Source organism: Ovis canadensis, chromosome 22, assembly GCF_042477335.2.
Source record: "Ovis canadensis isolate MfBH-ARS-UI-01 breed Bighorn chromosome 22, ARS-UI_OviCan_v2, whole genome shotgun sequence".
NCBI classification, from domain to species: domain Eukaryota; kingdom Metazoa; phylum Chordata; class Mammalia; order Artiodactyla; family Bovidae; genus Ovis; species Ovis canadensis.
The window spans coordinates 34,714,220-34,728,635 of record NC_091266.1 but is presented as its reverse complement, the minus strand read 5'-3'; positions in this window follow the sequence as shown (position 1 = coordinate 34,728,635).

Sequence of the window (14,416 nt, the reverse complement as noted above, 5' to 3'; positions counted from 1 at the left end):
ACACAGACATCGCATGCATAAGCCTGTAAATTGCAGACTGTAAGAAGGTGCTAGGATATGGACATACAAAGGGCCGTAAGATCCACGCAGGGGGCCTAGCGCCAGTTTGGGGAGTCAAGCAATTTCCCATGAAAAAGCACATCTAAGCCAAGACCCAAATGATCACAAACAAGTAGGAGCAGTGAGAGAAAAGGGACAGGTGGGGAAGACTGTGTGAATACCCCTGAAGGAAGGGGAACAGGGAGGAAAGCAGCGGTTGTGGCCAGAGGGAGTGAGCCAGGAGGCAGTGATTGGAGGCGGGGTGGGGAGGAGGTATGGGGTAACTTTTAGAGAGAATCCAAAACTGCCTCCAGCTCCCCAGCCAGGAAGCTGTCTGCATTTGGGTAACTGTCTAACTGAAACCCAGGAGCCTAAGCCCCGGCACGTCATCCTGGCCTGAGAGACTCAGCCACATCCTCTTCCAAGGGGCTAGAACCCTGGGATCTGTTGAGAATTCTCCTACAATGGATCTCATGGTGAAAGACAGAGCTCCTCCTCCTGTTCCTTGGAAGGTCGCAGGAGACCAGGCCCTAGGCTTCCAGGGGAGGTTCCACAGAGTCCATTCAGCACTGCCCCAGAGCCTCAGACCCTGTCCCCAAATCCATGGGTGCCTGCCCCATGGGACCTTTCGCCTGAAAGTAATTTCTCTCACCCCTTTGACTCTTTCTTGAAGTCCTAACACTTGGTCTTTCAGCTGATGGGAACCCAGCAAACCCATCCTCTCCCTTACTGCATGAGACAGCCCCTAAGCTCCCTGCCCCCAGCCCAGGGAACAACCATATCCCCATTGACCAAGAAGCCTCAGACTGATCCTAGCTACAGTGATATTCTCATGGACAAAACCACTAGATTCAGCTGTAGGTCTTTCATCTGATTCTCCAGGGACTGGTGCCAGCTGTGTTCTTGGAGTGTCCAATATTTCCCCCAGAAATTCTATTTACCTGAAAGCCCAGATCAGATGATTCTACTCCCCACTTTCAAATTCCAGTGGCTCCCCATTGGCCATATCTGTAATGAGGTTCAAAGTCATTCATATGGTAGGAAAGACCCTCAAAGTGGACCTCCCCATAGCCCTAGCCCTGTCTGTCCTCCATGCGTGCTTGCCATGCGCTGTCCCACCTTCATGCCTTTCACACACACAACCTCACCACCAAAATCCTTTTGTGGCCCAGTTCAAATGTTACCCACCCCCCAGGGGAAGAGGCCTGCAGACATGGAGAGAGCACCCATAGTAGAGGGCACCCCAGGCTTGCCTCCTGGCTTCTCTAATAGCTGTGTACCCTCACTCAAGACACAATCTCTTTAGGCCTAAGTCTCTCTGTATGTTAAACACAGGTCATACCATTTCCCTCCCACATAATAGGATCTATGTATTTTGGGGCAGGAGCTAAGGTATGGGAGTCAAACCTGGCTAAGGAGACAGAGGAAGACTTGAATCCAGGCAAAGAGATGGGGAACGGCATTTCAGAATGTAGCCTAGGCCTTTTGGGCTTCCCTGTTAGCTCAGCTGGTAAAGAATCCACCTGCAATGCAGGAGACCCCTGTTTGATTCATGGGTCAGGAAGATCCCTTGGAGAAGGGATAGGCTACCTATTCCAATGTTCTTGGAATATCTTAGTGTCTCAGATGGTAAAGAATCTGCCTGCAATGCGGGAGACCTGGGTTCGATCCCTGGGTTGGGAAGATCCTCTGGAGGAGGGCATGGCAATCCACTCTGGTATTCTGGAGAACCCCCAGGGACAGAGGAGCCTGGTGGGCTACAGTCCATGGAGTGGCAAAGAGTCGGACATGGCTAAGTGACTAAGCACACAAGCAGAAGGCCTTTCAGGGGTCACAAAGCACTCCTGGAACAGGGCCTTGTTACCAAGGTGGAGATGAGATGATGCCTGTGAAAATGCGTCCTGAGTGTTAGATGGCTGTACACACTGTAGCTATCATCATCTCCAATTATCAAAGAAGGAAATCGAGAGCTTTAGAGGGAGAGGAGGCCATAGCCTCAAGATAGGAGCCAGCAGCTGCCCCTGGGATGCCAACCAGCTTAGATCAGGATGGAAGCTTCAGCTCCTGCCGGAGAGGAAAGTGCAGGAGCTTGATGAACTAGCTTTGGCAACGCTTGGTTACCTTGTCCTGCCAATAAAGTCACCAGGATTGAAAAATGGAACCAGCTCCCTCCCTTGCCCTTGTCCTCGGGTGTTCTATGTGTCTGAGCTCTGTCCTTTTGCTGCCAAATTACCTTTGTTCCCCTTGCTCTGAAAAACTAGTGGTGAAATGACCACCCCCGCCCCCGCCCCAACCCGTGTAGACAGTAGAGACTCGCTGGATGCATGAGGGTGTGGATGGTGCTGGAACTAAGGATGCCTGACTCACAGGGGAGGGGAGCTGGGTCTTAAGGAAAGAGGCCAGGGATGCTCTCTCATCCCAGGTGAGACACAAGCTTATGAGGCTTTGTTTAAAGATTAAAGGGATAGGCCTAAAGTGGGATTTCTTAGCATAGGTTCAGAATCAGGTAAACCTGGAATGGGATATGAGCTCTACCACTGAGTAGCTGTGTGACCTTGGACAAGTTAACTTAACCTCTCTGAGCCTTGGTGTACTCATCTGAAAAATGGGGGGAATGATATCTCCCTTACCAACTTGCTGTAAAGATTAAATATAATTACTTGTTTAACTTAATGCCTGACTTTATTATAACTGTTATTATTATTAATAATCCTCCCAGGTGAACTCTCCAGCTTTCTCTGAGAACTATGTGGCCAGAAAGTAAAGAGCCTGGGAGAAAAAAGGTAAGATTGGCATTAGGGAGATAATTATGGCTGAGAAGATAAGTTTGTTTGGGGAGAAGTCTTTCCCCAAGAACTTGAGAGCCCTACTTCTAATCCCCTCTGGCATGCTGTCAACTGAGGGAGTGGGCAGAAGAACAGAGCAGCAGAGCAGCCAACAAGGCTTGCCCTGCCCGGCTAGGCAGGGTACAGGCAGGGTCTTGCAGAGACTCTGGGCTGGGAGCCAAGCTAGTGTAAGTATAACTGAGTCTGAGGGGTTCCTCTTTAAAAGGATCACTAAGCCTCTATGCAGAAAAAGCTTAGTGCAAATGTAATAAATGCTTAATAAATTTTTGTTGAAAAGAAGGGAGGTGATGGGGAGGATGAGAGGGAGGAAGAAGGGAGGAGAGGAGGAAAGAGAAGACAGGCTGTAAGGGAGGAAGCCAGGGGGAACCGTATGGAGGCTGGGCTTGCACCTGTTCCCTGTCTGCAATACCTGCCAGGTAAGCAGTCTGCATCTGGTCAGCCGCACTGCCTCAGAAGCTCAGCTGTGTGTCTACAGTCTGATCACTCCTCATGCTGCTCAGAGGCCTAGAGCTGGCCTAGAGCTGGCCCACAGCCCCTCTATGTGGGTCCTGGCAAGCCTGCACCCCCTTACCTCCAGCCCCAGGCTCAGGCAGGGCAGCGTTAGTAAGAACTAAGATCCAGGCTGCTGGCCGCCTCCCTCCTTTTCTGACCCCATGGATCTTTTCAGCTGCCATCCCAGCTTCTTTCCTTGCTTCACTGACCAAGCAGCTCATCAGCTCACTGTCCCTCTGGCTCTGGAGCCTTCCACGCCTTTGCGGCACTGGCCTGCTTCACCCTTCTGAAGGAGCGATATTGTCTAAAACCTCCCACATCCTCCTGCTGGCTTGTAACTGCCTCTTCCCTCACCTCCCCCATCACTGACTCTCCCACTTCTCCCCACAGTACCTTCTCCCATCCTCTGCCTGGAAATCCCACTTAGTTTTGAATTAAATCATTGTATCTGATTATGCTCCGTACAGGTGCTTATACATCCAGAGTCCTCCCCCATCCCCCACCTCACCCCTGCTGCTGCCCCTGAGCCACCTCCAAATTTACTACATCCTTGGTCTAGAACATTCTCCACTCCCCAATCCACCCTCAACCTTTCTCCTGCCAAAGGCTGAAGATGATGCCTCCATAAGTCCCAACATTTAGTTCACTTCATCCAACGCAGGTTGTAAATCAGGCCCGCCTCCTCCATGAGGCCTTCCCAGAGCTGAGCCATCAGAATTCATCACCAGCACTTTGCTAACAATGGTATTTTAAACACAAGTCACAGGCTGCCTGCAATAGGCTCAGTCATGTGTCTACCTCCCTACTCACCTCTAATTTTTTAAACAGGAAGCTTCACTTATTCATTTCTGCATCCTTGGCACCTAGCTTGTTGCCTGGAACATGAAGGGTACTACAATAAGGCTTATTGAGTTGACTAAACAGTAGGCACTATGATTTGGCTGGTTTACCAAGCACTCAGCTCACTCAGAAGATGAAAAAAAAAAAAAAAAACCAGTGTGTTGTTTAGAAGCATGTAGCTTCAGTCTCACAATTCCCTGGGGATGGAGCTGTGGCCCGGCAATTTTCCTCTCCAGCCTGTGGCCTCCAGTGCGCATAGAGAAAGACCCCTTTATGTTCAATTCCCATCTGTCGCTGAGCCACCATATTGCGATTGCTTCCTTCAGCAGTACTCATTTCTGGTTTGGAGTCTGCTTATTTTCTACTAGGACCTCTGGATCTTGTTCATCCGTATGAATAGCAAGTCACTGGGTACTTCCCCCACCTCCCCCACACACCTTTTCATTCTTGTAGTTTATTCTTCCCTCCTTGGAGAAAAAAACGAAGTTATGATACATTTGCCTGTATAAATAAAAATACAGAAAATAGTCTAATTTGGGCCAGCAATCATCTTCGTTCCTTTCCCAACTTCCATTTTCCTTGTGGATAACACCTTCAGGTTAAAAACCTCAGGCATCTTTGCCCCTTCAGTTTCACTCCTTCCCCATAGCCAAAGAACCAATTTATTCTTAGGGATGTTTCTGGGTTCATCCCTCCCTTCCCATTTTTAGAGATTTCAGTCCTCAATACCTCAAACCCAAGGAATAGCCCTTAAGGGATGTTCAAGCAGGAAAGAACAGGAGGAATCACAATCTAGACTTCTTGTTTTAGAGAGGGGAAATTGAGGCTCCAATGTGAAGAAACCATCCAGTGTCAAGATGAAAAAGAGTAGAGACACCCAGGAGGGCAAGATCTGGGTCTGCCATATTCAAGTCTGTGTTCCCAGCACCCGGCAGAGTGGCACACAGCCACATACTCAATAAGTGCAAGGCCTGACTGACAGAAGCAGGTTCAGAGCTGAGTCATCTGACTGTCAGTCTGGGGCTCTGTCCACCCCGCCATTGTTGGGGTGACCTGGGTCTCTCCCAGCTGCCGGCCTATCCCTCGCCATCTAAACTGTGCCTCCATGGATAAGGAAGTCGTGGTACAGAGACACAATGGACTATTACTCAGCTATAGAAAGGAATGCATTTGAGCCCATTCTAATGAGGTGGGTGAACCTAAAGCCCATTATCCAGAGTAAAGTAAGTCAGAATGAGAAGAACAAATACTGTATCCTAACACATATATACAGGATCTAGAAAGATGGTACCAACAATCATGCATGCAGGGCAGCAAAGGAGACACAGACGTAAAGAACAGACTTTGGGTCTCAGCGGGAGAAGGAGAGGGTGCGATGATTAGAGAGAACAGCGTTGAAACATACCTTACCATATGTGAAACAGATGACCAGTGCACGTTCGATATGTGAAGAAGGGCACCCAAAGCCGGTGCTTTGGGACAACCTAGGTGAGGGTGAGTGGGGAGATGGGAAGAGAGTTCGGGATGGAGGGGACACGAGTTTACCTATGGCCAGTTCATATTGATATATGGCGAAAACCATCACAATATTGCAGAGTAATTATCCTTCAATTAAAATAAATAAATTAATTTAAAAATAAACCATGTCTCAACACCCAAGCAAAGTTCCCTTCAACAGGCTCTTCTCCTGCCTCAGAATATAACATGAGTCCTTGCTGCTGCTGCTGCTGCTGCTGCTAAGGCGTTTCAGTTGTGCCTGACTCTGTGTGACCCTGTAGACGGCAGCCCACCAGGTTCCCCCGTCACTGGGATTCTCCAGGCAAGAACACTGGAGTGGATTGCCATTTCCTTCTCCAATGGATGAAAGTGAAAAGTGAAAGGGAAGTCGTTCAGTCATGTCCGACTCTTAGCGACATCATGGACTGCACCCTACCAGGCTCCTCTGTCCATGGGATTTTCCAGGCAAGAGTACTGGAGTGGGTTGCCATTGCCTTCTCCAAACACGAGTCCTTATTCCCTTGTTAAAGTTAGCACGAGTCCTATTTCCCTCCTTCCTCAAATTATAGGGGCAATAATATTTTTCTTTCTGAAAAAAAGATGGAAATATATATTATTGAGGGTTTTGCCTGCCTGCTGCCTGCTAAGTTACTTCAGTCATGTCCAACTATCTGTGACCCTATGGACTACAGCCCACCAGGCTCTACTGTCCAAAGGATTCTTCAGGCAAGAAAACTGGAGTGGGTTACCATTTCCCACTCCAACTGAGGGTGGTAGAAGAAAGATAATGTGGCTTGACATTCTAGATTTGTGAAACCTAGATCTGATCTCCCAGCAATAGGATCCCATGAAGAGCTGCTTGGACTGGTCTGATGCGGATGAGGAAAGGAGGGACAGAAGTGGGTGCAGGGCCAGGTGGGAGAAGGCAGAGGGGTCAGAACCAAGGAAACCATAGCCTTGGCTGGGGATATCTGAGGTCAGCTGTGGTGCAGCCATAGGCTCTGATCAGGGGCTCATCAGGTCGGGCAGTCTGGACATGCAGCGTCTTCAGAAAGAAAACCAGGAGGCAGTCTCACACAGAATGGTATTTCCACTGAGTGCTTCCCTGTCTTGGGGCCTGGAGCTGCCAGAGTGAAGGGAGGACTGTCTCCAGCATCCTGATGTGTGTGTTCAGTCTCTCGGTCACGTCTGACTCTTTACGACCCCATGGACTGTAGTCTGCCAGGCTCAGGAGTCCATGGAGTTTCCCAGGCAAGAATACTGAAGTGGACTGCATTTCCTGCTGCTGGGGACCTTCCTGACCCAGGGATCAAACCCACACCGTGTGTCTCCTGCACTGGCAGGCAGATCCTTTACCTCTGTTGCCACCTGGGAAGCCCCAAGCATCCTGGTGTCTTTGGTCAAACATCCAAGACTGAATTTCTGTCTCCATATTAGTTTATTTGGACTGCAATAACAAACTCGGTGGCTTAAACGATGGAAATCTACATATTTTCTCAGTCTTGGAGCCAGAAGTCTAAGAGCAAGGTGTTGGCAGGATTGTTTTTTTTCTGAGGCCTCTCTCTTTGGCTTGTAGATGGTCATCTTCTCCCTATACCCTCTTATAGTCTTTCCTCCATCTGGTATGTCTGTGTCTTAATCCCTTTTTACAAGGACCCAAGTCATTTTAGATTAATGACTTCATTTTAACTTAGCCACTTGTTTAAAGGCTCTGTCTCCAAATACAGTCATATTGTGAGGTACTGGGGGTTAGGACTTCAACACGTGAACTTGAGGGCACCAGAATTCAGCCCATAACCTCCTCTCAGAGGAAAGAGTCCAGGGTGGGATGAACAGTGTTAAGGCTGCAGAGGACCTACCTGGCTTCTCCTTGACATGTGTCCATGGGCAAGGGAGGTTTGGAGGTAATAGCAGCTGATGAATACCCATCAGCTGGACTAAAGGGTTTAGGGGTTTCCAGTAAAGAGTTTTTAGAGGGTATTAATTCTGAGACTGGCAGCAGTAGGCAGATTCTGGCATGTAGTGTCTTCATCACTATCCTAAGAAAAGCAAACAGCCTATATGGAGACATCTCAAAGCCTACCTGGGCAGCAGAGAACTCTCAGCCATGAGAATTGAGAGCCAGAGAAGCAGCTCACTTAGCAGGACCAAAATGGTGAGAAGTAAAATAAGGCAACAAAGACCTGAGAACGGAGGCCTGGGGGTAGGTTAATTGTGCTAACAGCTCCAGTTAATGGCCATGCTGAATTACACCCTCTACCCTTTAATTTTGCAGTTCTGCCCACACTGACTCTGGACTTGGCCATGTAATTTGCTTTGGCCAACAACATGTTAGCAAATGTTTGCAAACAGAAACTTGAAAACTGGCTGTGTGCTTCCATTCCTTGGGTGATCAGGCTTGCGGACGTGCCACTCTGCCTTGCCACGAGAATGTGTCTGGACTTGGCATATTCTGTGTGGACACTTGACAGAGAGCTGAGTCACTTCATTCATCACAGTCATCCAAGCCATTCCGTCACAGCCACCCTAGATCAGCCACAATAACAAGCCAACCACCCCACGAATGTGGAAGAATTCAGAACAAGAAAACCTTCCAGGGGCTTCCCTGGTGGCTCAGTGGTCAAGAATCTGCCTACCAATGCAGGAGACAAGGGTTTGATCCCTGGTCCAGGAAGATCCCACATGTCATGGAGCAACTAAGCCAACTACTGCATCTGTGCTCTGGGGTCTGGGAGCTGTACCTCCTGAGCCCATGGGCCACAGCTGCTGAAGCCCACCCCCCTAAGGCCTGTGCTCTGCAACAAGAGAAGCCCTCACTTGCCACCACCAGAGAAAGGCCATGTAGCAACAAGGACCCAGCACAGCCAAAAATAAATAAATATTGTTTAAAATTTTAAAACATTAAGAAAACCTTCCAGCTGAGCCCAGTCTCTGTCGTTAATCCATAAAGAGCTAAACAAATGCTTACCGTTTTAAGCCTCTGAATATTTGGGTAGTTTGTTAGCGTTATTGTAGCCATAGAAAATTGATGGAAGTGACAAAACAAGACAGCGAGCATCTAAGCACCAAAGTCAGTGAACCAGGGACCCCTCCAGAAGGCTGGGGGCCAGAGCAATAGCCAGACTTGAACCCTGATGTCAAGGCAGCTTTCTCCTTACCTTGTATCCCTGACCCCCCACCACCCCCTTCCCCGCAAGTCCTGCCTTTCACCTTCCTTCAATCAAGGTTACTTGTGCATTTGTCTAATTTTCATACTAGATTCTATGTCTTGATTTGTCTGTCACTGTCCCTCCCTTTCTCTCCTTATCCCAAGAGTGCTAGAAAATTCCAGTGAACCAAGAGCCAGAGTCTGGCTCTTCTAATACCGACTGGGTAACCTTGGACAGTTCAGTTCAGTTCAGTCGCTCAGTCATGACCGACTCTTTGCAACCCCATGAATCGCAGCATGCCAGGCCTCCTTGTCCATCACCAACTCCCGGAGTCCACCCAAACCCATGTCCATTGTGTCGGTGATGCCATCCAGCCATCTCATCCTCTGTCGTCCCCTTCTCCTCCGGCCGTCAATCTTTCCCAGATCAGGGTCTTTTCAAATGAGTCAGCTCTCCGCATCAGGTGGCCAAAGTATTGGAGTTTCAGCTTCAGCATTCAGCCTTGAGCAGACTACTCCCCAATCACTGATTTTCAGTTTTATTGTTTGTAAAGTGAGGGGTGGGGCCAAATGGCCCCTTGAGCTTTGATGGTCTAAGTTGCTTGGCCATTATGATCCCAGATCTTTGGATACATGTGGATTCTTTCCCTTCAGTTTTTACTCCCCAATTGTTTTTTCTTAGCCTTCTAGTCTGTATGCAGTCTGTTGCAGCTACCCGAGGAATAAAGCATTAAAAACCTATGCATTTCTGGTGTCATCTATTATCAGCTTTCGCTCGTCATCTATTAGGAAGAAACATTCTCCCTTATCTTCCTCTTGTTCCTAGAGTATTTTAAAGAATGTTTTTCTATTTCCTTTTATGTGTTTTGCAGGTTCCATCTCATTCCTTTCTTTGATTTTTCTCTTCTCACACCTATAAATTCTGGCTATTTCTTTGTCCTTCTCTTGGGTGATCGGACTAAGCTTCCTGTTTTTGCCTGTCAACTGGCAGATCTGTTCCCTCTGCGGCTTTTTGCCTGGCCAATGAGATTTCTCCTCATCCCTTACCAATCTTGTTCATTTTTTTTTTCCCCCAAAGGACTTTAATTAATTCTGTATGCTGGGGAGCTGGTTGACAGTCACAGCTCTGCAACTTAACTGAGTGACCTTGGACAGATTCACTGAGCATCACAGAGTCTCAGTTTTCTTGCCTGTAAAATAGGGAAATAACACGTGTCCTTACTGCCTACCAGAGTTGCTATGAGGCTCTGAGGAGACTGTAAGACAGACTTTGGTAAACTGCAGAGAATTGAATAAAGATTGCGGTTATTATTTTTGTGGATAGGCTTTATCTTCTGACTTATAAAGATGAACTCTGCAAGTAAAAACAGAGATTTTTTTTTTTTTTTTGAACCAGAGTTGCTTTTTGTCCCAAAGAGCTCATTGAGTAGGGCTGTTCACCTTTCCTGAACCTATTTCCCACAGCCTCCCCACATCCCACTCAGGAGATAAGAGCCCCAGACCTAACTGCCTAAGGCCATGTGTTTCTACTTGACATTTTTATTGTCCAGTCTGATTCCCCATCATCCTTCTTCTGGTTCTTTAGGAAGGCGCTCCCTCACTTCAGATAACATCTTTTGCGCCATCATTCTCTTGCCCTGTTTGCCCTGCTACTCCCAACAGGTGAGGCCATGAGACTCAGGCTGTCAACAAGGTTATGTGCACATGGCCTAAGCAGAGCCAGTCAGAATCTGCCCTGTGATTGGTGCTTGGAAACTGGGAGAGAGAAGGTACCTTACTGCTGGTGCTGCAAACCAGAGAGGGTGTGATTTGGGGGCTCCTGGCAGCCATCTTGTCATCAAATGAGAGCCTGTCTTCAGAATAAAGCAAAGTGGAGAAAGAGGGCTGGAAGGGGCAGAGTCATGTGACATCATGCAATAAACATCCCTTCCTCTTCCTCTCCCCTCCTCACCACTGAGTCTGTATCTGAAGTTGGATCTATGCCTATACCTAGACTTCTTCATCTTAGTGAGTTAACTACCTACCTTTTTGATTAGGCTTATTTGAGTTGAGAAACTATTATCCTATTTAAAGGTCTCCATCCAATACACCTCATACATCTCAAATAATTCTGGGAACTCTCTGCTCCCTCTTACCACCAATTGGTGCTGTTCCAGGGTCAAGATGGCAAAGAGATCCTTAGAGGAGGAAGAGGAGCAGGGGAGCTGGGCTTTCCCTCATAAGCTCGAGTAGGCTGCGTGCACGCAGATTGAAAAGTTCCTTCCTCCATAGTGGCCTAACAGAGGGAGTCATGAGAATTTAGAAAGACCTCAAGCTTTAGAGGAAAACAGCTATGGGTCTTGATCCTGCTCCTATTTAGAAGCCATGTGACTTGGGACCCATACCCTCTTTGGGCTCCTGTCTTACAAAAGTATTTCAAAAGAAAGTATGTATCGTTTATAGTAGGCACTCAATAAATGGTCTCTATTATGGAAAGTCTCCTAATCGTTTTGAATTCAACTTTATAAACTGATATTTTCTTTCTTTTGTATTTTCTTTCCTCTTTTTCTTGGAAACCTATGTTGTAATAGTTTTCATTGTTTCCCCTAAGGTTATCTTCAACTTTAAAATATTCAAAGATTGCTTCTTCCCTACTGTACTTAGATGCTGCCTGAACAAAATAAGTCTTCAGTGAATGTTTGTGGGATGAATGAGTCAGTGAACCCTGAATTAGAAAGTGCATTCACCTCGTTATAGCCCTACCTTCAGCACCATGGAGCTGTCTGCAGTACCCTAGAAGTGGGGAGTAGAATCAGACTAGAAGTTGAATGGATTGCCTAGCAGACTTTAACTATTTCAGGTGTATTATCTGGCCCCTCCAACCTAGTAGGAGGTTCCTCGGTAAGGGGAAACTTTTCATATGTTTAATTTTTTGCCTCATTCATTCATCCTTCATTCATTCAATAAAACTTTATGCAAATTCCTAGAAAGATACCTATTGTTCTCAAAGAGCCTATAGACCCCACACATACAAGGTAAACTTTAAAAACAAAACAAAAACACCTTTCCTCTACACATTCCTAGGCACATAGGCACAATGGAGATAAAACAGAATCACATGTTGTTAAAGGTGGAAAAACCATTAGAACTCATTAAATTCCACTTTCAGCATCCCAACCCATCTTCCCCATCACAGCTAATTTATTTATAAATGTAGACTGATGCCCCATGACTTTCCCAAGGCTACACTTAGAGTTTGCTACTTGTTTTTCAACAAATTCCATGCATCTCTGTTAAAGTATTAAAAGGTTTCCATCTTTGGATTTCTGGAGAGCAGCCCAAAGTTCTTCATAATTTCCCTCCTGATTAGCAACTCTCTGGCGCTCCTCGTCATGGGTCTACCTTGCTCCTTCCCCCTCCACCTTCTCCATGAGATTGCCTCTGCTTTGCGTTCAAGGCCACATCACTGCTCTTTCCCTTTTTCATGTATTCCTTGCTCTCGTATTAGTCTGGCTGCAGAACTGGTCCAGAATTTCAATCATCCACATCACATCATGTTCACCAACACCAGGAACCCCTCTGGGGAGGATGTGTTTTGCAGATTGCCTCTGCTAAGCCAGCATCTCTGTCTGAATATTCTGTCCTCCTCCCCGTCACCTTTGGGTGTAGACTGTGTTCGCCATTCTCCCCTCCCTGGCATAGAGCAGGAAACTCCTCCAACCTCCTATAGTTCGTGTCATTCAGTGAGGGATGTTATTCAGACATGAGACATTTATCTGACCCTCAAAATAGAGATAGGAAGTGCTTGGTAGGGTCAGAAAAAATGGGAACCTAGGTAAGATTTTAAGACCCTTGTAGACTGCCTCCTATACATAACAATCAATCATTTTGCTCCCAGTCTATCGGCACCAGGCTGGTACACTTAGAGTCTTTCTATGCAGATATATCACCCCCACCCTTCTCTACCCACTTCTGGAAAGAGGCTTCCAGGGGGAGAGCTGTGCATGGAGGAGAGAAGGGCAGAGGAGAAAAGAAGTATCTATGTGTTTGTTAGTTGCTGGTTGTCAGCCCCCACCAAACTATAAGTTCCATGAGAACAAAAACCAAGTCAGTTTTGTTCACATTGTTTACCTAGGACTTGACACATAACAAGTATAAATACTTGTTGTATGAAGAAATAAACAAAAAACAAAGGAGAGAAACCGAAGAGGCAAGCAGAAGAAAGGCACTTCCCTGTGCACATGTCTCTGTCTTGCAGCTAATGGAATGGGATGGATGAGAGGGCATCCCATCCTCAGAGGCTTGTCCGAAGGGCTCTCATTCTCCCTCCCCTCACCCAAAGGCCAGGGTTGCTTCCCGTGATTTCTGATCCAGGGCTGACATTAGTTCTCGGGGGAAGACACAATGGGCAGCTGACTCTCTCTCCTTATCCTTGTCCAATCATCTGTAACTGTGACAGATGGCAGCCAGGGAGGGCTGCATGTGAAAAGGGGCAGAGGCAGTGAAAAGATGAGGATGGAGAGAAAGGAGCTGCCTCAGGGTTTCAGATTCAGGTCATTTCTGAGTTCTGAATAAGCAAAATGAACAAGCCTTTCTTTGGCCTTCTAACACAGGCTGGGCTCTCTCTCTCCAGCCCACAGTGTGGGCTCTGGGAACATGGGTACTCTGGCTAGTCTATGGCAGTCTATGCCCAAGACTTGGCAGACAGGGTTCTTAGGGAAGGGACTAGGATGCCAGCAGTTAGCTCAGCTTCTTTAGAAATGCCCAGAAGTGCTCTGGCTCCTTTATGTCTTGGCTTGACAATCTAAGCCTCCATTACTTGACCTTCAAACTACTTTACCAACCTCATGGCCCATTACACTCCCTCTATGCCTCTTGGCATTCCCTTCATGCCCCCTATGATCTTTCAGGAAATTTATTTAGGAAGTTCTAAACAAGAATCCATACAGAGAAGTCACGGTGCAAGAATAGCCATAATTGTTTCGAAGAAGAAAAAAGACAGGGGTTTGTCCTACCAGATGTCAAGACATAAATAGTGTGCTACTGGTTCAGGTATAGAGAAAAACGACAACGAAATGGAACAGAATCCAGAATGAGGCCCAAGAATTTAAGGGAATTTGTTACAAGAATAAGATGTTATTTTGAATTATTGAGGAAAGAATTGGTGATTAATTAAATTGCCTTGGGGCAATTAACAATTTATGTGGAGAAAAACAAAGTCAGATCACTACCTCACACCTCGTAAAGTATATTCCACGTAGGTTACAACTTTTAAACTACCTTAATTCTACTTCTTACATTTCTTTAAACATGGAATTTTTTTTTTTTTTCAAAAACTGCACTCCAACATCTCTCTGCCTTTGTTGTTCCCTTTGTCTAGAATTTTCCAAGTCCAAACTTCTCCCTCTTTCCTCTAAACTCTCTCCTGAAGGCCCAGGCTACATATACCTTCACACTGATATTTTCCTTGATTTCCGCATTGGATTAGAGGCTCCTCAAGGATAGGACCTATATTATGCCTCTATATATCTATCCCCAGAATATAGAAAAGTTTCTTGTAAGAATAATGAGCTCT